The sequence below is a fragment of the Zingiber officinale genome, chromosome 3B, assembly GCF_018446385.1.
Source record: "Zingiber officinale cultivar Zhangliang chromosome 3B, Zo_v1.1, whole genome shotgun sequence".
Lineage (NCBI taxonomy): Eukaryota > Viridiplantae > Streptophyta > Magnoliopsida > Zingiberales > Zingiberaceae > Zingiber > Zingiber officinale.
Genome location: NC_055991.1, coordinates 62,856,828 through 62,879,984, shown reverse-complemented (window position 1 = coordinate 62,879,984; position 23,157 = coordinate 62,856,828).

The window sequence follows — 23,157 nt, the reverse complement described above, 5'->3', positions numbered from 1 at the left end:
GCGACAAATCCAAATTCTTCCCAAATTTAGGACAAAAATTTCTTTGTCACAGATTTGGGGCGAATCTGTTTTCGTCCCAAATCAGGGATGAATTTGGATTCGTCGCAAATCTGCAACGAATCCAGATTTGACCCAAAATACATAAAATTTGCAACAAAAATATTTTCGTCGCAAATTTTGTCGCAAAACAAAAAAAATTCCAGCATTTCCCCTCTTTTTGTCTTATATCCTGTTTACATTTGTACATATACAACATAAACAACATTCAAACATCCACCAACACATTCAACTTTTTTCAATCATACAACATCCTTCACCAAATTTGTGAATCCAACAAATCAAATTCATACAAAAGACATATCGTCAACTGAACATTTCAAATTCATACACAACTACAACATCGGAACAAGTTCAACTCAAACATATCAAACTTCAAGAACTCATAACAAATAACTATATAACAAATCTAACAAGTGAAAGCAAAAGATACATATCATCATGCCTCAGGGTGCTTCGTGTTAGGACCTTCGGATGGCTAGAGAGGTGGAGTGTGAATAGCCTCCTCTAAAAACTCAATTAATCTCCTCACAAAAGTTTATTAGCACAGCGGAAATAAGCAAAAGGAAAACTGATGCAAGGAAAAGAAACAACCCACCACTAACACAACAAGGATGTACGAGGTTCGGGGATAACTTGCCCCTACTCCTCGGCATGTCCGTAAGGTGGACGATCCCTTGATCTTTCGGTAGATCACACCCCGGACAGATTCCGGCTAAGTATTTCTCCTTCTCGGTGGAGTAACCTCTCCACAAAGTCTCAGAAAAGATTTGAAATGAAGCACAAGACTTATAGAGTTTAGTGGCTAAAAGGAATGAACAATAAACTTACAGCCACGATGAAAGCGAAGCGCAAAGACAGAAGAAGTTCCTCATCCAAGAGCTCAAAAACACAGCACTCTTGCTTGGTCGACAGAGAGTTTGAGAAAAATCCTCTACCAAACCTCTCTTCTTCCTTCTTCTTATTCCTCTGCTTTCTCACTGTCTTCAGCCAGAGCCGAATCACTACGACCTGTAAGACCGTTGAATTCGATAGAGGGGGGGTGAATATCGATTCGAAAATCTCGAGTTAAAACGCAGCGGAAAAGTAAGGAAGTAAAGAGATGAACACGGTTGATTTTTACTTCGTTCGGAGCCTGTGACGACTCCTACTCGAAGGCCCGTACTCCTTGAGTACTTTCGTTGGGCAATTCACTAGCAATTCGGATAATTACAATTTACGTACAGATATTGCTAATGAAAGAAAAATAAAGCTATACCGACAACTAATGAATTAAAGGAAACCGGAGTGAGTCGTCGAAGCTTTGTGAACGTCGTTGGAGCGCAGAGTAGCAAAGTGATTGAGCTCAGAGTTCTCAGAAAGCAGATGTATTGAAGCTCCTGCCTGGGGCTTCTTTTATATGCTGCTCCGGGAGCCTGGATCCCTTCCGGGCGCCTGGAATGTGACGTAACACTCCCCCGGATGCCTCCGGGCGCCTGGACCTCCGGGTGCCTGGACCCCTTCTTCTACCGAAAAGCTTTCCTGCAAAACAAGGTTAGTCCGAGACAAGTAATTCCTGCAAAATAAAGTGTTAGTTCAGTTTTATGAATTTAGTATAAGAAGTATGACTTAGATTCCGTCTTTCCGAGACCGGAATCTAGTCACGATCTCGACTTAGATATCCGAAATGGATCTAAGCCGGATCGACGCCTAATGTTCCCTTCCCGGGAACGCGTCCTCGCAGTCACTCCCCTCCAGTGACTTACCTTACTTACCTGCCAGACGTCCGGTCAGCCCTTCGACCCGTCTGGACTTCTCGCCAGCTATCCGGTCAGCCCGTCGACCTAGCTGGACTTCTCGCCAAGCGTCCGGTCAGCCCGTCGACCCGCTTGGACTTCTCGCCAGCTATCCGGTCAGCCCGTCGACCTAGCTGGACTTCGTGCCAAACATCTGGTCGGCCCGTCGACCTGTCTGGACTTCTCCTGCGCACTTTATCAAAGTGTCAGACAACAACATACTAACTTAACCTGATTTGTCATTCATCAAAACCTGGGTTAAATCGTTAGTGCTAACCGCACCAACAATCTCCCCCTTTTTGATGGAATGACAACCTGGTTAAGTTAGTGAAAGCATATGCAAGAAGAAAAAAAACAAGCATTTAAAGGGTTTTTAAGTTAGTTTGTATTTTCAATTTTGGTTTAGCTAACTTAACCACCTAACTCTCCCCCTTTGGCATTCATCAAAAAAAATAAGCAAGAGTAAACAAGTATAGTGTAGAGTTACTGAAAACAATAGCACTTAATCTTAAAAGATAACTTGATTTGGGGGAGTATAAAGTTTTGAAAACTTGTATAAAGCAGTAGCTTTTAGCTTTTAGAAAAACCAAAATTCCAAAATTAAGTTTGAAAAAAAATCTATTTTTCAAAACTAAATGAAATTTATTTTTCAACACTAAGTTTGTATAAGATTCAATTTTCAAAATCAAGGAAAATGAGTTTGAGAAGCTTTAGTAAAAAAAATTTTTTGTAAAACTTAACCTTCAAATCAAAATGCCAAAATTAAGTAAAATCAAATTTTAGGAACTAGATTCAGGACAATTTTTCAAAGTAAAGTTAAATTAAATTTAAATCTTTACTTTTAGTTTTCAAAGGAATTTGGTAAAAGTAAGATCATATTTTTAGAATCTTTTTGTAAAATTTTTTTTTTTCAAAATCAAATTTTAAAAGTATTAGATTCAAAACCTTTCAAACTTTCAAATTTTTGTAAAAAATTTCACAATTTAAAAAAAGTTGTTTGTAAACTTTGATTTTCAAAATTAAGCTTAAAATTCGTTTTGAAAAACTGAATTAGTTTTATTTCTCCCCCTGAACCTGATATCTAAGATAAAGCTTTTGAAAATATTTGCTAAGAATTTTTAATATAAGATTTTCAAAGTAATTGGAGTAGAATTTTCAAAAGAAATTTAAAAAAAACGCTTTAGTTAATCCTCCTGAATTTGATACTCAAATTTACATAGCTGTCTAACCAATCAGTTACTAACTAACTATCAGAAAATAGCAGTTTTCACTTGGTTAGTCAGATTAAGTTGATTATAAGCAGTCAGTGTTTGATTTGACTGATGAGCTTTATCTGATTAATATCTGAGTTGTATTTAACGTCCAGACTTATGCCGATGCACTGATATAAGCATCTTAAGTCCAGACAGTTGACCTATGCATCTCACCCCTTTCTATGTTTTTCAAACACAAGCAAGGTAAACCTAAGGTGTTGGTGAGATGCTCAAAACTAATCCTATGGGTACATGCTTTCTAAGGATTCAAAAACTAATCTAAGGCCAAAACTGTTTTTGAAAATCTAAAAATGGAAAGTTTTGAAAACAGACAAATTTAACCTATAATTTGATGAAACCATTTTTGAAAGTATTTTTGAAATTTCCTAGTCTATTGAGCACATCCCTAATTGTCGTCGTAAGTTGCTAAATTCACTTTCAGGGAGTGGTTTTGTAAAAATGTCAGCTAAATTTTATTTAGACTCAATGTACTTGAGTTCAATATCACCTTTAGTAACATGATCCCTGATGAAGTGGTGCCTGATTTCAATATGTTTGGTTCTTGAATGATGCACAGGATTCTTGGTTAAGTTAATTGAACTTATATTGTCAATTAATACTTTTACATTTGTGATATTTAAGTTGAAATCTTTTAGAGTATGCATCATCCATAATAACTGTGCAACACATTCGCCTATAGCTATGTATTCTGACTCAGTTGTAGATAGTGCAACATAGTGTTGCTTTCTACTAAACCAGCTGACAAGGGATGGGCCAAGTAGTTGGCATCCACCACTTGTGCTTTTGCGGTCTAATTTGCATCCGGCATAATCTGAGTCAGAATATCCTATTAATTCAAAGTTGTTGGTCCTAGGATACCAAATTCCTACATTTGTGGTTCCCTTGAGGTATCTAAAGATTCTTTTGACTTGAGTCAAATGAGATTCTTTAACACGAGTTTGGTATCGAGCACACATACTAACTGCAAATAAAATGTCGGCTTGCAGTTAAGTAAAGTAGACTACCTATTGCGCTCCGATAATGTTTTAAGTCTACAGATTTCCCATTAGGATCATCATCTAGGATTGTGTTTACGGCCATAGGTGTTTTTATTTCTTTAGCATTTTCCATTCCAAATTTTCTAAGTAACTCCTTAGTATATTTTTGTTGATAAATATAATTTTCCTCATTTGTTTGTTTGACTTGTAACCCTAGAAAATAAGTTAATTTTCCTACCAAACTCATTTCGAATTCGTGTTCCATTAGGTTTGTAAATTCGTTTAAAAATTCTGAGTTTGTCGAACCACAGATGATATCATCTACATAGATTTGAGCTATAAAAATATCTTCTTTTATTGATTTCACAAATAGTGTTGGGTCAACTTGACCTTGGTTGAACCCTTTAGAGATTAAGTAAGAGGTTAGTCTTTCATACCATGCCCTAGGTGCCTGTTTAAGTCCATATAATGCCTTTTTTAATTTGTAGACATAATCAGGGTGTTCTAGGCTTTCAAAACCAGGTGGCTGACCTACATAAACTTCTTCTTTTATTAATCCATTAAGAAAGGCAGACTTGACATCCATTTGGTATAGTTTGAATCCTTTATGGGTTGCATAGCTTAGTAACATTCTAATGGACTCTAGTCTAGCTACCGGGGCATAAGTTTCATCATAGTCAAGTCCTTCAACTTGACTGAACCCTTTGGCAACTAACCTGGCCTTGTTTCTAGTAATTTCTCCAGTTTCACTTAACTTGTTTCTAAATACCCATTTGGTTTCTATTATTTTCTTATCGTTAGGTGGAGGTACTAGGTCCCAAACTTCATTGCGCTCAAATTGAGCTAATTCTTCTTGCATAGCTATGACCCAGTCTGGGTCAAGTAGGGATTCAGCTACAGTTTTGGGTTCAATATTTGAGATTAACGAGATTTGACTTAGGTTTCTGAAAGATGACCTAGTTTGGACCCGAAGGTCTAGGTCACCAATTATTTGATCAGTAGGATGGTTTGGGTTGACTCTTATGGTTCTAGAAGGTTGACTTTCTTGTAGTTGTTCTTCTTCTTCATGATTTTGGGTTTGGTTTGTTCCTTCAGAATTGATATGTTCATGAACAGGGTCAACTGGTTGAGGTTGGGCTTGTTCTAGGTTTTGATTGGATTCTTTGAATTTTACATTGGTGGTTTCCTCAATTCTTAAGGTAACTTTATTATAAATTCTGTAGCCTCTGCTATTCAGAGAATAACCTAGAAAAATTCCATTTTCTATTTTGGAAGTGAATTTGCCTAAGTGTTCTCTAGTATTTAGGATAAAGGCTGGGCAACCAAATACCTTAAAGTGTTTTATATTAGGTTGTTTGTTGTAAAATATTTCAAAAAATGTTTTATTGTGTTTTTTGTTTAGTGTTGTTCGGTTTTGTACATAGCAGGCTGTACTAACAGCTTCTGCCCAAAAATATTTAGGTAAGTTGTATTCGTTTAGCATAGTTCTAGATGCTTCAAGTAAAGTTCTATTTTTCCTTTCTACAATTCCATTTTGTTGGGGAGTTTTAGGGCAAGAGAATTCATGATGATAGCCATTTTCAAGGCAAAATTTATCAAAATTATGATTTTTAAATTCTCCTCCATTATCACTTCTGATTCTTTTAATTTTTATGCCTTTTTCATTTTCAATTTGTTTGCAGAAATTTGTAAAAATTTCAAAGGTTTCATCTTTATTTTTTAAGAATTTGACCCAAGTGAACCTAGAATAGTCATCTATTATAACTAAACAGTATAGACTTCCATTTATTGATTTAACTCCATGGGAGTCAAATAGGTCTAAGTGTAAAAGTTCTAGGACTGAGTTGGTTTGGGATTCATTAATTGGTTTGTGGGTAGATTTTGTTTGTTTGCCTTGTTGACAAGCATTACATATCGTTAAATCTAAGTTAGGTAATTTTGGTAAGCCTCTAACTAGACCATTTAATTTAGTTATGTTTCTGAAATGTGTGTGTGACATTCTTCTATGCCATAACCAGGTTTCTTCTTTTTGTGTTAAATAACACTTGACTGAAGAAGTGGTTAAGTTAATGGCATAAATATTATCTTTTCTAAAGCCTTTTAGGCTTATAGTTGGATTATCTAGATGTTTGATCAAACATTCTGTAGATAGAAATTTTACCTTATACCTAGTGTCACATAATTGACTTATGCTCAGAAGATTGTATTTAAAATTTTCAACAAGTAGAACATTTGTAATTATGAAATCTATTTTTAATTCAATATTACCTATACCAATTACCTTGAGTTTACCGTTGTTTCCAAAGTCAACTGTTCCTAGGCTTTTATAGGTTAATTGAGTGAACTTGGTGTGATCTCCAGTCATATGTTTGGAGCAACCACTATCCAAAATCCACTTGGTTTCCTACAACAAGTAGGATTTTTATGTTAGTCTTAGTTTATCAATTTTTAATCAATCATTATTTAAAAAATCTTAATTTTGAAATTAATTTAAGTTTAAAATTTTGAAGTTAATTTTTAAATTAAAATTTTGAAATTAAGTTAAAATTAAAATTAATTTTTAAATTAAGATTAAAATTTTGAAATTAATTTTTAAGTTAAAATTAAAATTTTGAAATTAATTTTTAAGTTAAAATTAAAATTTTGAAATTAATTTTTAAGTTAAAATTTTGAAATTAATTTTTAAGTTAAAATTGAAATTAATTTTTAAGTTAAAATTAAAATTTTGAAATTAATTTTTAAAGCCTTATTCATCTCACCCGAACTATATTATCAATCAGGGAATCCTATGATTTTGTGAGATGAAATTGGTTTGATTACAGACTTTTGGTTTAACTTGTGTTAGATTCAGACTTAGCTTTGGTTTCCACAAATAGGCATTCTTCGGATAAACTTCTAAGCTTGGTGAGTCACAAGGACATCATTAGGAGTAACCAACCTTTCGAGGTTTTCCGAATAGTCCTATCCACGGAACTTAGTACTAAATCTTGGTCTAACTGGTTAGGATTCATTTAAGGGTAGCTTCGGTTAGTTCCACTTGGCCAAATGCACCAGATCGAAACCATATCTTTCTAGACATGCGATGCCCAAGTTTCCCTAACGTACTATCATCCAAAAATTTCACCAATACCATGATTCAAGTTAAACTTGGTCTCTAATTCTAATTGCCCTACCGGGTTTGTTAGTTTTGGGTTACCCTGTCGGGTAAGTTAGTTTTGGAGGTGCCAGCTATTCTGGAGCCTCCCCCTGAATTATTGGCCATTAATTTAAGTTTTAATTTTAGGCCTGTGTCGATTCTTTTTATAGTTATAGTTAACTTGGTGATAATTTTGTTGTTTCTTAAACTGTTTAGATTTTGAATTTGATTTAGGTTTGTATTTTGGATTTTGGTTTGGTTTATTTATAAAATGTATTTTTTCTTTAGGTATATAGAATTGATTAAGTCCTACTTGCGTGGTTAAGCACGCTTTCGGGACCCAAGCTTGTTTAGTTGCTTTGTGTTGGGTTAATAATGATTTAAAGGTTTTGTTTGAGTTTGACTTATATCCAAGTCCGGTTTTATTATAGCATGCCTTTTGGTTATTTAGAATTAAATCTAAATTTTTAGATCTTGTTGTGAATTTTTCCAACATTTCCTTTAACTTATTAAGTTCATTTTTTAATGATAAATTCTCCTCCTCAAGTGTTCGATATTGAGTTGGATTCGAATTTTTTAATTGTTCCTTGAGGTTTTGATTTTCCTCAAGAAGCGATTTATTTTTATTTTCCAATTTAACTAATTTTTTATTCAAACACGAGATAATTCTAAAGAATTTACGATTTAAGTTTAGGTATACCTCTTTGGAACCTTCGGAAACGAGTACGGACTCGTGGCTCGATTCGGGTTCGGATCCGTCTTCCGATTCCTCTGATTCGTCTTCCGTTTCAGTTTCGCGAGCCATCAGCGCGAGGTGACTTTGGTGCTTTTCTCCTTCCGATTCGTCTGAGGAGGAATCGTCCCATGTTGCTTTGAGGGCTTTCTTCTTTGTTGACTTTGGTTTGTCAAGTTTCAATCTTGGGCATTCGTTCTTGTAGTGCCCCTTTTTGTTACATCCGAAACATGTGACATTTCTTGAGTCGGCTGGCGAACTGATCTTCTGAAGATCCTGTTTGCTGAAGCTTCTCTTTTTCCTGGTGAACATTTTCCTTACCAGGTTCACCAGGTGTTCTTCGTCTTCAGAGTTTTGATCGGAATCTTCTTCGGATTCGGGCTTGTTCTTCTTTTCTTTAGAGGAACCTGCAAATAAAGCTACACTTTTCTCGACCCCGGCGTTAGTTTGCTCATGAAGTTCTAATTCACAAAAGAGTTCATCCAATTTTAATTTAGATAATTTTTTTGAAATTTTGTAGGCATCTACGATTGATGCCCACAAATTATTTCGCGGAAAAGCATTTAACGCGTACCTGATTAAGTCTCGGTTCTCCATTTGGTGGCCTATCGCGTGGAGACCGTTGAGGATATCTTTGACCCTTGCGTGGAGCTGACTTACCGTTTCTCCTTCCTGCATTTTTATATTAAAAATTCGATTTAACAGCAAATCTCTCTTTGTTACCTTCGCGTCGCTTGTTCCTTCGTGCAGCTCGATCAGTTTATCCCAAAGCTCCTTAGCGTTTTGATGCGGTCCGACCCGGTTCAGTTCTTCTCGTGTTAGTCCGCAGTGTAGTGTATTGATGGCTTTGTTTTCAATTGATGCCTTTTTCTTCACATCATTTGTCCAGTCTTCAGGGTCTAGTACGTTCCTGGAGTTGTCTACTGGAATTTTGTAAGCCTTTGTGACGCTCATCCATTGGTCGTAGTCTGTCTTCATGTAGACCTCCATTCTCCTCTTCCAGTACGAAAAGTCATCCCCGTTGAATAGAGGAGGACGTACTGTGCTGAAGCCTTCTTGTTGAGACATTATAACCTACACACACGAAATTAACTGGAAAAATATCCCAAGACTTCGTCTTGGATTAGCAGTGCTGGAGAAACAGAAACTCTAAGTTGGTGTTGCACCAATTTAGATTTTAAATAAAAAAATCTTCCAAAAAGATAATAATATCAGTTTTAAAAAAAATTTCACCCCCTATCTGTTTGGTGGTTGCACCAAATCAGAGCGGAACCTTGCTCTGATACCACTTGTAAGACCGTTGAATTCGATAGAGGGGGGGTGAATATCGATTCGAAAATCTCGAGTTAAAACGCAGCGGAAAAGTAAGGAAGTAAAGAGATGAACACGGTTGATTTTTACTTCGTTCGGAGCCTGTGACGACTCCTACTCGAAGGCCCGTACTCCTTGAGTACTTTCGTTGGGCAATTCACTAGCAATTCGGATAATTACAATTTACGTACAGATATTGCTAATGAAAGAAAAACAAAGCTATACCGACAACTAATGAATTAAAGGAAACCGGAGTGAGTCGTCGAAGCTTTGTGAACGTCGTTGGAGCGCAGAGTAGCAGAGTGATTGAGCTCAGAGTTCTCAGAAAGCAGATGTATTGAAGCTCCTGCCTGGGGCTTCTTTTATATACTGCTCCGGGCGCCTGGAATGTGACGTAACACTCCCAACCAGCATGCTCCAAGTGTCAACGTCGTCCTGGGGATAAAACTTGCCTCCGGGCGCCCGGACCTCCGGGCGCTCGGACCCCTCTTCTCCAGAAAGTCCTTCTCCTGCCAGAAAAGGTTAGTCCGAGGCAAAATGTACCCTGCAGCAAAGATTGTTAGCACAGTTTTATAGATAAGCAAAGTATGACTTAGATTCCGTCTTTCCGAGACTGGAATCTAGTCACGATCTCGACTTAGATATCCGAAATGGATCTAAGCCGGATCGACGCCTAATGTTCCCTTCCCGGGAACGCGTCCTCGCAGTCACTCCCCTCCAGTGACTTACCTTACTTACCTGCCAGACGTCCGGTCAGCCCTTCGACCCGTCTGGACTTCTTGCCAGCTATCCGGTCAGCCCGTCGACCTAGCTGGACTTCTCGCCAAGCGTCCGGTCAGCCCGTCGACCCGCTTGGACTTCTCGCCAGCTATCCGGTCAGCCCGTCGACCAATACCATCCATGGTCTTCACTGGTGTCTCTGAGCTCGAACCAATAAGCAAGAGTCAAACTGTTGCCAACTGATCGCAGTCAGTGAACGTTGACGCTCCAATTGCACCATTTGCAGCGAAACACAGTCGAAAGAGCACTTGGTCTTATTCTTCTGATGGAGCTTAATTTGAATTTAAGCATTGGCACGACACCTGCAACCTGTAACTTAAAAAGCTTACAGCAGATGGTTAGATCAGATGAATCAGGAATCGCAGAGAAACAGCAAAAGACAAACGACATCGTTGTGGATCGGTCAACAGACCGATCCATGGCCCTCTGGACCGATCAGGACACATCCTGATCGGTCTGGGATGATGCTGATCGGTCTGTGGACCGATTAGCCTATAGGTGGATCGGTCCACAGACTGATCCCCCTATTGTTCTAAATCACATCGCTTTCTTACTGATCGGTCACCAGACTGATCAGATAACCCACAGAGAGCTACTGTGTGGTTACTGATCGGTCACGAGACCGATCAGATAACTAAGGTATCACTGGATCGGTCGACAGACCGATCCAGTCGACCAAAGTATCACTGGATCGGTCTGTTGACCGATCCAATGCCTCTGTTGGTTTTAGAGCTTCCCAGCCTTAAACCCTAACGTCTTCATGGTCCAGAGAACGAGCTACCGAGTCCTCTCTGACCTAGTCTGGAGAACAAGTTACCTATCCCTCTCCGACTTCCACGTCCGGGTCAGAGAACGAGCTACCGAGCCCTCTCTGACCTAGTCTGGAGAACGAGCTGCCGAGCCCTCTCCGACTTCGTCCGGTCCAGAGAACGAGCTACCGAGCCCTCTCTAACCTAGTCCGAAGAACGAGCTGTCGAACCCTCTCCGACTTCGTCCGGTCCAGAGAACGAGCTACCGAGCCCTCTCTGACTTCGTGTGCCAAGTATCCGTACTTGAACTTTTCCTCTCCACATGATCAACCTTGATCATTAATCAGTCTGAGTTTAATTAATATCTGATACAAACTTAAATCAGTGTCAACATCAAAACAACAGTCAGGTCAGACTGTATTAACAATCTCTCCCTTTTTGTTGTTTGACAACACGATTTAAGTTTAGATCAGAAATGTTCATATTTCCCTAATTTTAGGGGAATCAAGATCCTCCCCCTAAGACAGATACAACACCATGTAAGGATAGGGGAATCAAAATCCTCCCCCTAAAGCCAAACTTTCATTTATCTCTAAACTTAGTTATCTTCTCCCCCTTTGTCAAACACCGAAAAGGTGCGAATTAGGTAAGAAAACGTTCAAGGACTCCCGCTTAACCCATACTGTCTTTTTCTTAATCCACCTAGAATGCCCTCTAAGTGTATTATAAGACAGTAATAAAGAAATAAGAGACATACAAGACATGGCATATGAACAGCATATTAATAGCCAATAGGAAGTGAAACATAAAGAAAATCAAGAAAATGAGCAGCATAAATATATGAAATCAGCAAGTATCCAGGTCAGACATAAGTATCCAACAAACAACATCCAAAACATAGATAATCAAAATGACAGCATAGAACAATGTGTATCAATCAACCTCCTCATCATGAGGAGCATCAGCATCATCAGCTGGAGGAGTGGGTCCCTGAGGTGGCATGCCACTGCTCGAGGATGGATAGCCCGGGAAGTACTGCAGAGGTGGGTATCTGGCCATCCATCCCATAATCACCTGATGTGTCGCCAACTGCTGACTGCGTAGATCATCGTAGTGCTGGTCAATCCGAACGCGCAGCCTGTGGAGCTCAGCAACCAGCAGCTCATCGTGCTGATCAATGCGACTCTCCAACTCGGCGATCTGCCAGCGCAGATCAAGATCTGCCTCTCCATCGTCAGCATCAGCAGCAGGAGGAGCAACAACAGGAGCAGCCGCAACCTATCATGGAGGTGCCCGTGGTAACTCACCTAGTGCTCTCCCATCCTTCCACCGAACCTCCCCATTCTGTCCTATGATGCCAGACTTGGAAAATGCCCGTTTCCTAAGTTTGCAGTCCTGCCTGACCATCTTGACTATTCTACCCTTTGAGACATCAATCTGAAGGGTCTCGAGTCAATATGTAATTATATGCCCATAAGGCATATAAACAGTGAAGCTGTTTGGCTCACTATAGGAGATGATCGAAGAATAGATGCTAGACATGATGTCAAAGTCGAGACGCCGACACAATCCATAAAGCATCAGGCAATGATATGGTCAAATCTCAGACAAAGGTTTAGATGTGATTGGCAGAAGGCAGTTTGTGACAATCTTAAAGAGAATGTAATCTGGGGCAGATAATCTCAAGGCTGCAAAAGTAGGAAAATCAACATCTAATTCATCTAGCCCACCCGGTCTAGGATGTCCAAAGAAATACTCATAAATGGAGTCAGATGAGACATCAAAGGGTGAAGGTAAGGGGTCTGGTAAATCAGGATATATAGAAAAGACATTTCCTGAACACCTCCGGCAAGCTAGATAATCAAAGAAAGCTGAGAAACTGAAATCAAGAGTCTGCTTAGCAACTTTTGTTTTATAACTTACATCATTAGTTTGATGAAGATTGTTATAAAACTCAGATACTAAGTCATAATTGATATCTCGTTCTAAATAGACAAGTGAATCAAGTTTGTAATAGGCAATGATTTCTGACACAGATGGACAAAATTCGTCCATGAATTTTCGATCCACAGACCTACAAGGGAGCAATTTGAAGGTCCGTTGTTTAAAGGCTTGTTCAAAATGGTGGTTTGGGAATCTCCCGGAGACAGATGGTTGAGGTCGGGAGGGAACCTTAGACTTAGACTTCTCAGGCGACTTAGAGGTTCCTTCACCCACTTGTTTCTTCCTAAAGTTTAACAATGTGATACAATGGGGCAAATAAGTGAGCACCGGAGCCACCAACAACCGAAAGCCAAAACAAAATGAACAGATACGGTGAGAAATGAAATTGAAATGCCAAGGTGAGTAGTTCTAGGGAAGTATGGAGTTACCTTGGTGCCATTGAAATATCTTTTGGCTAGGGCTTTGGCTAGGGCTTCGGCGTGCAAAGAGAAGAGAAGAGTTGAGGTGTAGGAAAATGTCGGCTAGGGCTTCAGCGTGAAAGGAGAAGAGAAAGGATCGGGAAGATTTAAGAGAGATCGACTAGGGTCCAGGTGTTGAAGTGATCGGACGGCTGTCCGATCAGGAGATATCAGAAACTTCCTGATCGGTCACCAGTCCGATCAGGAAACCTCCTGATCGATCTCTAGACTAATCAGGGAACCTCCTGATCGGTCTGTAGACCGATCAGAAAATGATCAGTAGCCCTCTCTGCGTACCAGACTGACCTGATCGGTCTTCGGACCGATCAGGGAACTCCTGATCGGTCTGTAGGCCGATCAGTAGGCTTCCTGGCGTACAAAACGAACCTGATCGGTCCCTGGACCGATCAGATTACAAACAGAAGGGTCTGGAGAGATTTTTGGATCGGTCGACAGACCGATCCACCTTCTCCTGATCGGGCTGTAGATCAATCAGTGTCTGATACTGAAGTTTCTCCAGTAATTTCAGTAACTGAAATTCGTAGAGGTGTTCGATAATTCGTAGAAGTTTCTCCAGTAAAACTTCCAAATTCAGTACCTAGAACCTGAAGAATCTACAAGCATAACTATTTCCTAAAGATTATGGTCTGAAATTGTTTATAGCCCGAAAGTTTCAGACATTTAGAAAAACAGACAACTCAAGGCTTGACAACTGAAATTTTCGACCTTGTTATGTCCAGTTTCAAGTTTGTCAAAATATAACCAAATTGTTATCATTATTTCAAGGACTTGTCCTAGTTTCAATCAAAATCATGAAAAGTATCGATCAAAAGTATCAAACAGTCCATCAACCAAAGTTACATAATTTCTAGGTAAAGGTCCAACCAAGTTTCCTTGTTTGGAATATATGAGTAAGATCTAGGAACCAAATACACATGAATTATGTAATGGTCTTCCCCATACTCAATTTATATCTCTTCAACCTAATTATTCAAGAGATGCATGATACATTTTGAATAATCTGGCTGATCCTAGCATCTCACCTCATTTCTAGCAAACAAAAATAATTTGTTAAACCTTATAGTTTGTGTGAGATGTTCCCAAGTTGCCCAAATTAATTTCCCTTTTCTTTCTTATCATTTTAATTGTCCTTATTGATCATGACGTGATCCTAATGACCTATTGAGCCAAACACATTCCCAATTCTCTCCTCAAATGACTAAATTCATTTTCCGGAAGAGGTTTGGTGAAAATATCGGCTAGGTTTGACTTTGACTGAACATATGTGAGTGCAATGTCTCCCCTAACTACGTGATCTCTAATGAAGTGATGGCGCACTTCAATATGTTTGGTCCTTGAATGATGGACTGGATTTTTTGTTAGGTTTATTGTGCTGATGTTATCACACAACACTTGCACTCCCTTATATGAAAGCCCATAATCTTCTAGGGTGTGGATCATCCACAACAATTGTGATACACTCTCTCCCATGGCAATGTATTCAGCCTCGGTTGTGGAGAGAGCAACGCAATGTTGCTTCCGACTTGACCAACTAACCAATGATGAACCTAAAAATTGGCAACCCCCACTAGTGCTTTTCCGATCCAATTTGCACCCAGCATAATCGGAGTTGGTATAACCTATCAAATCAAAAGACTCAGTACGAGGGTACCAGATACCTACTCTAATTATGCCCTTAAGGTATCTCAGAATTCTCTTAACTGCAATCAAATGAAATTCCTTGGCACATACTTGATATCTAGCGCACATGCCCACAGCAAAAAGTATGTCCGGTCGACTAGCTGTGAGATATAGAAGACTACCGATCATGCTTCTATATTGCGTTAGATCAACTGATTTTCCATTCTCATCATTGTCAAGGCGAGTGTTCGTCGCCATTGGAGTGAATACTTCCTTAGAGTCACTCATTTTGAATTTCTTGAGCATCTCTTGAGTGTATTTTGTCTGATGGACATAAATGTCATCTCGAGTTTGTTTGATTTCAAGTCCAAGGAAGAATGTCAATTCTCCCACCAGACTCATCTCAAACTCACTTTCCATGTGAGTGATAAATTCATTCAAATAGTCCTTATTATTTGAGCCACAAATTATGTCATCGACGTACACCTGGGCTACAAATATGTTTTCACCATCTTTACACAGAAATAGTGTTGGGTCTATTTGACCTCTTACAAAACCCTTTTCTAGTAAGTAAGTTGACAACCTTTCGTACCATGCTCGAGGTGCTTGTTTAAGCCCATAAAGAGCTTTCTTGAGCTTGTACACGTGGTTTGGAGCTTCGGTATTCACAAACCCCGGTGGTTGTTCGACATAGATCTCTTCTTTAATGAAACCATTTAAGAATGTCGATTTAACGTCCATTTGATAGAGCTTGAAGCCTCTATGTGTAGCAAAAGCTAGCATTAAACGAATGGACTCTAATCGAGCCACGGGAGCATAAGTCTCATCATAATCGAGGCCTTTGACTTGACTATAGCCCTTGGCTACAAGTCTTGCCTTGTTTCTTACAACTTCTCCCTTTTGGTTTAACTTATTTTTGAAGACCCATTTGGTTCCAATAATGGTGGTCTTCTTAGGTCTAGGAACTAAGTCCCATACTTGGCTCCTTTCAAATTGACTTAACTCATCTTGCATAGCTATGATCCAATCAGGATCGTGCAATGCCTCATCAACTAATTTTGGTTCGATTTCTGAGATCAAGGCGACCTCATTAGACTCATTTCTAAAGAATGATCTAGTCCTAACCCCTTGTTGAATGTCTCCCACAATCTGGTCTTGGGGATGACTAGAGGCTATCCTAGATTGCCTTGGTGTTGGCGGTGCCTCATGAGCGGTCTCACTAAACACAGGTAAGGACTCAGTATCAGGCAAAGGATCAGACTGAGCCCTCTCTTGCCTTTGCTCATCATCATCGGAGTCAATTTCGACTCTTTCTATGTTTTGATCATTTAAACTTAGATTTCTAAGTTCAAATCGAATTTCTCCTACATCCCTTGATTGATCATTTGATTTAGGAATTTCTTCAAATGCTACATCCGAGGACTCTTCAATCAATTTAGTCATATTGTTGTAGACTCGATAGGCTTTGCTGATGAGAGAGTACCCGACTAGTATCCCTTCGTCAGCCTTAGCCGTGAACTTTCCAAGATGATCCTTGGTGTTCAAGATAAACACCTTACAACCAAACACCCTAAGATGTTTAATTGTAGGGAGTCTCCCAAACCAAAGTTCATGGGGAGTCTTTCCTAAAAACCTATGTATCAAGACTCGGTTTTGCACATAGCAAGCGGTATTTACAGCTTCAGCCCATAAGTAGCTCGGTAGTGAGTACTCATTGAGCATGCTTCGTGCAGCCTCTTGCAAGACTTGGTTCTTTCTCTCCACAACCCCATTTTGTTGTGGGGTCCTTGGAGTAGAGAACTCATGCCTATATCCTTTTTCTTGACAAAATTCTAAAAATTTATGGTTTTGAAATTCTCCACCATGATCACTTCTAATTGTTTTAATTGTTGTTGATTTTTCATTTTCAGTTCTTCTACAAAAAGAAACAAAAACATCTATGGTTTGATCCTTATTTTTCAAAAAGAAAGTCCATGTGTATCTAGTAAAATCATCAATGATCACTAAGCAGTATCTACTTCCATTCAATGAAATGACATTACTACAATCAAATAAGTCCATATGCAATAAATCTAAAGCAGTAGAGGTACTTACAGCGCTTTTACCTTTATGAGACGCTTTTGTTTGCTTACCCTTTTGACATGCATCACATAATTTTGTCTTTTGGTACTTGATGTTTGGTAGGCCTCGCACTAATCCTTTGTTGGCCAGCTTTCGAATATTCTTCATGTTCACATGGGCCAACCTCCTATGCCAAAGTCATGATTCTTCTTCTTTTGACATGAAACACTTAGCAGAGGCATTAGTATCACTTTTAAAAGATACTTGATAAATGTTATCTACCCTTGTGCCTACTAGTATCGTGTCAATGTGTTTGACCAGACATTGACTTGAATGAAACTCAATTGTGTAACCCGTATCACACAATTGACTGACACTTAGGAGATTAAAGGTCATCCCCTTAACTAAAAGGACATTTTTGATTTGGAGACATTCGGATATATGAATATCTCCAACTCCTATAACCTTAAGGCTACCATTATTACCAAAGGACACATTACCTCTATTTTTGTTTTGAAGGGTAGTAAAGAGTGACTTGTCCCCGGTCATGTGCTTGGAGCATCCACTATCAACAAACCAAGTTGATAGATGCTCCCCCTTGACAAATGCCTACAAGACACGAAAGATAAATGTTTTAGGTACCCAAATCTTGGGACCTAATACATCTACAATGAAAGACCTAGGAACCCATGCCTTGGTCACACCCTTCCTAGTCTCATGAACCCTAGAAGCATGTGATCTCTGAAATTGGGTTCTAGACACTAGGGAAATGAAACTAGACTCCTTAGGTTGATATCCTAACCCAGCCTTGTTGTAGACCGCCCTTTGGGCATTTAAAATCATATCTAAGGTCTTAGAGATAGTTGAGAATTTCTCAAGTATTTTCTTGAGTTTCTCAACTTCACTCTTTAAGGCTTTGTTTTCATCTTCAAGAAGCTCTTGATGTAGGTCATCAACCTCATCTTCCCTAAGAGTCTTCAAGTGTTCTACTTCATCTTTTAATAATTTGATTTCAGTTTTTGATTTCTTAAGCAAAGTAGATAAATGTGCAATAGTTTTATAGCATTTTTCTAAGTGATGAGAAGTTACCTCTTCATCATCCGAAGATGATGAAGCCGCGGCTGATGTATCACTTTCGATTCCTCCCTTGCCATGAGCGCTAATTGACGAGTGCTTTTCTCCTTCTTCTCTTCCTCCGATGAGCTTGAGGAGGATTCATCCCAAGTAGCTTTGAGAGCTTTCTTCTTCTTGGCCCTTTCCTCCTTCTTCTTGAGTTTTGGACACTCGCTCCGATAGTATCCTTTCTTGCTACACTCATAACACGTAACATTAGTCTTATCAACATTTTGATCAATAGACTTACCTTTCCCTTTGTATCTCCGGCTCCTTCTCATGATTCTCCTTACGAAGTTGGCCATCTCGCTTGATGATGATCCACCTTCATCATCGGACTCGGAGGAGGATGAGGATGTAGGAATCTCTTTCTCCTTCTTCTTTTCTTTCTTCCTTCTTCTATCCTTGCTCTTTTCTCCTGCAACTAAGGCAATACCTTTCTCTTTTTGACCCTTGTTAGCAAGTTCATGAAGTTCCATTTCACAAAAGAATTCATCTAATTTAACAATTGAAAGGTCCTTGGAGACCTTGTAGGCATCTACCATAGATGACCACAAGACATTCCTCGAAAAGGCTTTGAGAGCGTACCTTACAAGATCGCGATTCTCTACGCGTTCATCTACGGAATGAAGACCATTGATGATCTCTTTGAACCTTCCGTGTAGTTCACTTACTGTTTCGTTCTCCTTCATGGTGAGATTTTATAGTTGGTTTAGGAACAAGTCTCTCTTGGCGATCCGAGAGTCTCGGGTTCCTTCTTGTAGCTCGATGAGCTTGTTCCACAAATCTTTTACGCTCATAAATGGACCTACCTTGATAAGTTGATCTTTGGCTATCCCACATTGTAGAGTGACCACCGCCTTGGCATCGGCTTGTCCTTTGTGAGTTTGCTCGGCGGACCACCTTGACGACTCTAGTTCCTTACCTTCTTCGTCCTTCGGAGGTGTGAACCCTTCCTTGACCGAGAACCACATGGAGATGTCGGTCTTGAGATAATACTCCATACGACTCTTCCAATATTGGAAGTCCGCTCCGTCGAAGTAGGGTGGACGATTGGTGCTAAAACCTTCCTTCATAGTCATCTTCTTGCTCTTTAGGGTGTTAATCCGGATGAAGAGCGCCTTGCTCTGATACCACTTGTTAGGACCTTCGGATGGCTAGAGAGGGGGGGGGGTGTGAATAGCCTCCTCTAAAAACTCAATTAATCTCCTCACAAAAGTTTGTTAGCACAGCGGAAATAAGCAAAAGGAAAAATGATGCAAGGAAAAGAAACAACCCACCACTAACACAACAAGGATGTACGAGGTTCGGGGATAACTTGCCCCTACTCCTCGGCGTGTCCGTAAGGTGGACGATCCCTTGATCTTTCGGTAGATCACACCCCGGACAGATTTTGGCTAAGTATTTCTCCTTCTCGGTGGAGTAACCTCTCCACAAAGTCTCAGAAAAGATTTAAAATGAAGCACAAGACTTATAGAGTTTAGTGGCTAAAAGGAATGAACAATAAACTTACAGCCACGATGAAAGCGAAGCGCAAAGACATAAGAAGTTCCTCAGCCAAGAGCTCAAAAACACAGCACTCTTGCTTGATCGACAGAGAGTTTGTGAAAAATCCTCTACAGACCTCTCTTCTTCCTTCTTCTTATTCCTCTGCTTTCTCATTGTCTTCAGCCAGAGCTGAATCACTGTCACCTGTATCAAATCACTACGACCAACTCAGGCGTCGCCAATCACTCTTCCTCCTCATCTGGTTCTCTGAACTCACACCAATACCATCCATGGTCTTCACTGGTGTCTCTGAGCTCGAACCAATAAGCAAGAGTCAAGCTGTTGCCAACTGATCGCAGTCAATGAATGTTGACGCTCCAATTGCACCATTTGCAGCGAAACACAGTCGAAAGAGCACTTGGTCTTATTCTTCTGATGGAGCTTAATTTGAATTTAAGCATTGGCACGACACCTGCAACCTGTAACTCAAAAAGCTTACAGCAGATGGTTAGATCAGATGAATCAGGAATCACAGAGAAACAGCAGAAGACAAACGACATTGTTGTGAATCGGTCAACAGACCGATCCATGGCCCTCTGGACCGATCAGGACACATCCTGATTGGTCTTGGATGATGTTGATCGGTCTGTGGACCGATTAGCCTATAGGTGGATCGGTCCACAGACCGATCCCCCTATTGTTCTAAATCACATCGCCTTCTTACTGATCGGTCACCAGACTGATCAAATAACCCACAGAGAGCTACTGTGTGGTTACTGATCGGTCACGAGACCGATCAGATAACTAAGGTATCACTGGATCGATCTGTTGACCGATCCAATGCCTCTGTTGGTTTTAGAGCTTCCCAGCCCTAAACCCTAACGTCTTCCTGGTCAAGAGAACGAGCTACCGAGTCCTCTCTGACCTAGTCTGGAGAACAAGCTACCGAGCCCTCTCCGACTTCCACGTCCGGGTCAGAGAACAAGCTACCGAGCCCTCTCTGACCTAGTCTGGAGAACGAGCTGCCGAGCCCTCTCTGACTTCGTCCGGTCCAGAGAACGAGCTACCGAGCCCTCTCTGACCTAGTCCGGAGAACGAGCTGCCGAGCCCTCTCCGACTTCGTCCGGTCCAGAGAACGAGCTACCGAGCCCTCTCTGACTTCGCTTGCCAAGTATCCGTACTTGGACTTTTCCTCTCCACATGATCAACCTTGATCATTAATCAGTCTAAGTTTAATTAATATCTGATACAAACTTAAATCAGTGTCAACATCAAAACAACAGCCAGGTCAGACTGTATTAACACTTCGTTCAAATATCAAATGTAATTTTTTTATTAATTAATTTAATTAGATCAACTTAATCAATCTTAAGACTTAGTAAAAAAGAGTTAGGATTTGAAAAAGATTTATGAACCTCAATATAGAAGGTGAAAAAAATGTTTGAAGTCATCAATGTGATCAGGAGTTTGATACGAACGCATAGGAACTTGTTTTGTGTCATTCTGAGGTCTTTAGGTCCATTTTCCGCATTAATTTCTAAAAAGGAAAAGTAAATATGTCTAAAATACAGAAGATGGACCTAGAGACATCAGAATGACACTAAATAAGTTCCTATGTGTTTGTATTAAACTCCTGATCACATTGAAGGCCTTAAATATCAAACATAATGTTTTTATTAATTAATTTAATTAGATCGACTTAATCAGTCTTAAGACTTATTAAAAAAAAAGTTAGGGTTTGAAAAAGATTAAAGTCATTTTGTCTTCAAAAATTTATGAACCTCAATATATTAAGTGAAAAAAATGTTTGAAGCTATCAATGTGATCAGGAAATCGATACGAACACATAGAAACTTATTTAGTGTCATTCCAAGGTCTCTAGATCCATCTTCCGCATTTTAGATATATTTATTCTTATTTTAAAAAAAATGAAGAATTTGGGACAAATTTTGGAAATTCGTCGCAAATCTGGGATGAATTTCTAAATTCATCCCAGATTTGTGACAAAATGGAATTCGTCCCAAATCTAGGATGATATTGTATTCGTCACCAATTTCGAACGAACCTAGATTTGTCGCCAATTGACAATGAATCCAGAGATTTGTTGTAAAATTTACCGTATCTTTACAACAAAAATATTTTTTGTTGCAGATTTTGTAAAATTTCCAACAAATTTCATATTTTGACCCAAATTAGCAACGAAGTTTGCGACAAAAATTTATTTGTTGCTATTTTTTGATGATTTAATTTCGTTGCCAATTTCGTTGCTAATTAGCAACGATTTTAATTTTCGTTGCTAAATTTATCGCAAAATTACGACGAAAATAATTTGTTGCAAAATTTCATCCCTAAAAAACTTTTTTTTTAGTGCACATAACCTTCCCTTGATGGCACTATCTCACTAACAAGCTCTACCCTTTAATTTCCTCGACCAACCCTCAGGCAGCGCCTCGATGCCCCCTTCCACCAGGCCCCCGCCAGACCACCCACAAGAAGGGGGCGGCTGCTCTCTGCTAGGCCCCACATAAACTCTAACAATTCATCCCTCGTCAGAGTCATGATGTTGCAACTTGGAGAGAAGTCATGAGTCCACAGGTCTTGGTGGTCTAGAAGACGAGCTTCGGGATGCTAAGCTGATCGGCCATGTCTTGTTGGAAGGTTGCCAAGAAGTTGGTGATGATGCATGTGAGGCGGCGACCGCGGGGGAAAATGTTCTATTTGTGTTTGTGAAGGGTAATTTTGGGGGAAAAAATTGATAACTCCGGAATCGTGAAAAACCTTAGGCTTCCAAGGGGTTCTTATTCCGAGTTGTATTCTCAAATTACTGACATGGCAGAAATCACTCATTACTGGGAATCACTCATTACTTAAATAAAAAAATATTTTTTAGATAACCCACCAAGATTATCGACGATATCCCCCCAACCAAACACCCCCTTGAGTTTAGTGGAAATCACCATTTGGCAATGGGTTCAGGGACTAGGAGAGAAAAGATTAAAATACTTTGCGTGCCCTTAAAGTTACGTTTGGTAGGATGTAATCTACCTTGTAATATAAATCAATATTATATTACAATATTGATTACTTTGTTTGTTACCGTTTTAAAATGGTAATGTATTGTACTTTGTATTATAAAAGGTAATAAAGTTTTATAATATGGATTATAAGGCCAACATCATGTAATCTGATTACATTATGAGGTTGGTGCCTTCGGGCGTCGTCAACCACCACCGCCGGTCATCAACGTCGCTGTCGCCACTACTGCTCGTCGCTACCTCCGGGCACTGTCGACCACCGCCGCCTTCATTAGAGATGCGGTGGTCGCTACCGTCAACCATCACCTTCAGCAAAAATCACAAGATATTTTTATCATTTTATAATAATACTACAAATTATATTCCATATAAAAAAATATTAGACATCAAATATAAAAATATAACTACCTTTATAATAAAAAATTACACATATTATATATAATAGGCACCCAACATAATAATATAATTAAGATTATATTATATTATAAATTTACCCTACGTCCACCCAAACGTAGATGTAACTCGCCGCTGATTATTTAGGCAAAGGGACCTGCGCGTCGGTCCTACAAACGCTGCTAATACCTGGCACTAACCATCCAAATCGCGACAACAGATTAACCACGTC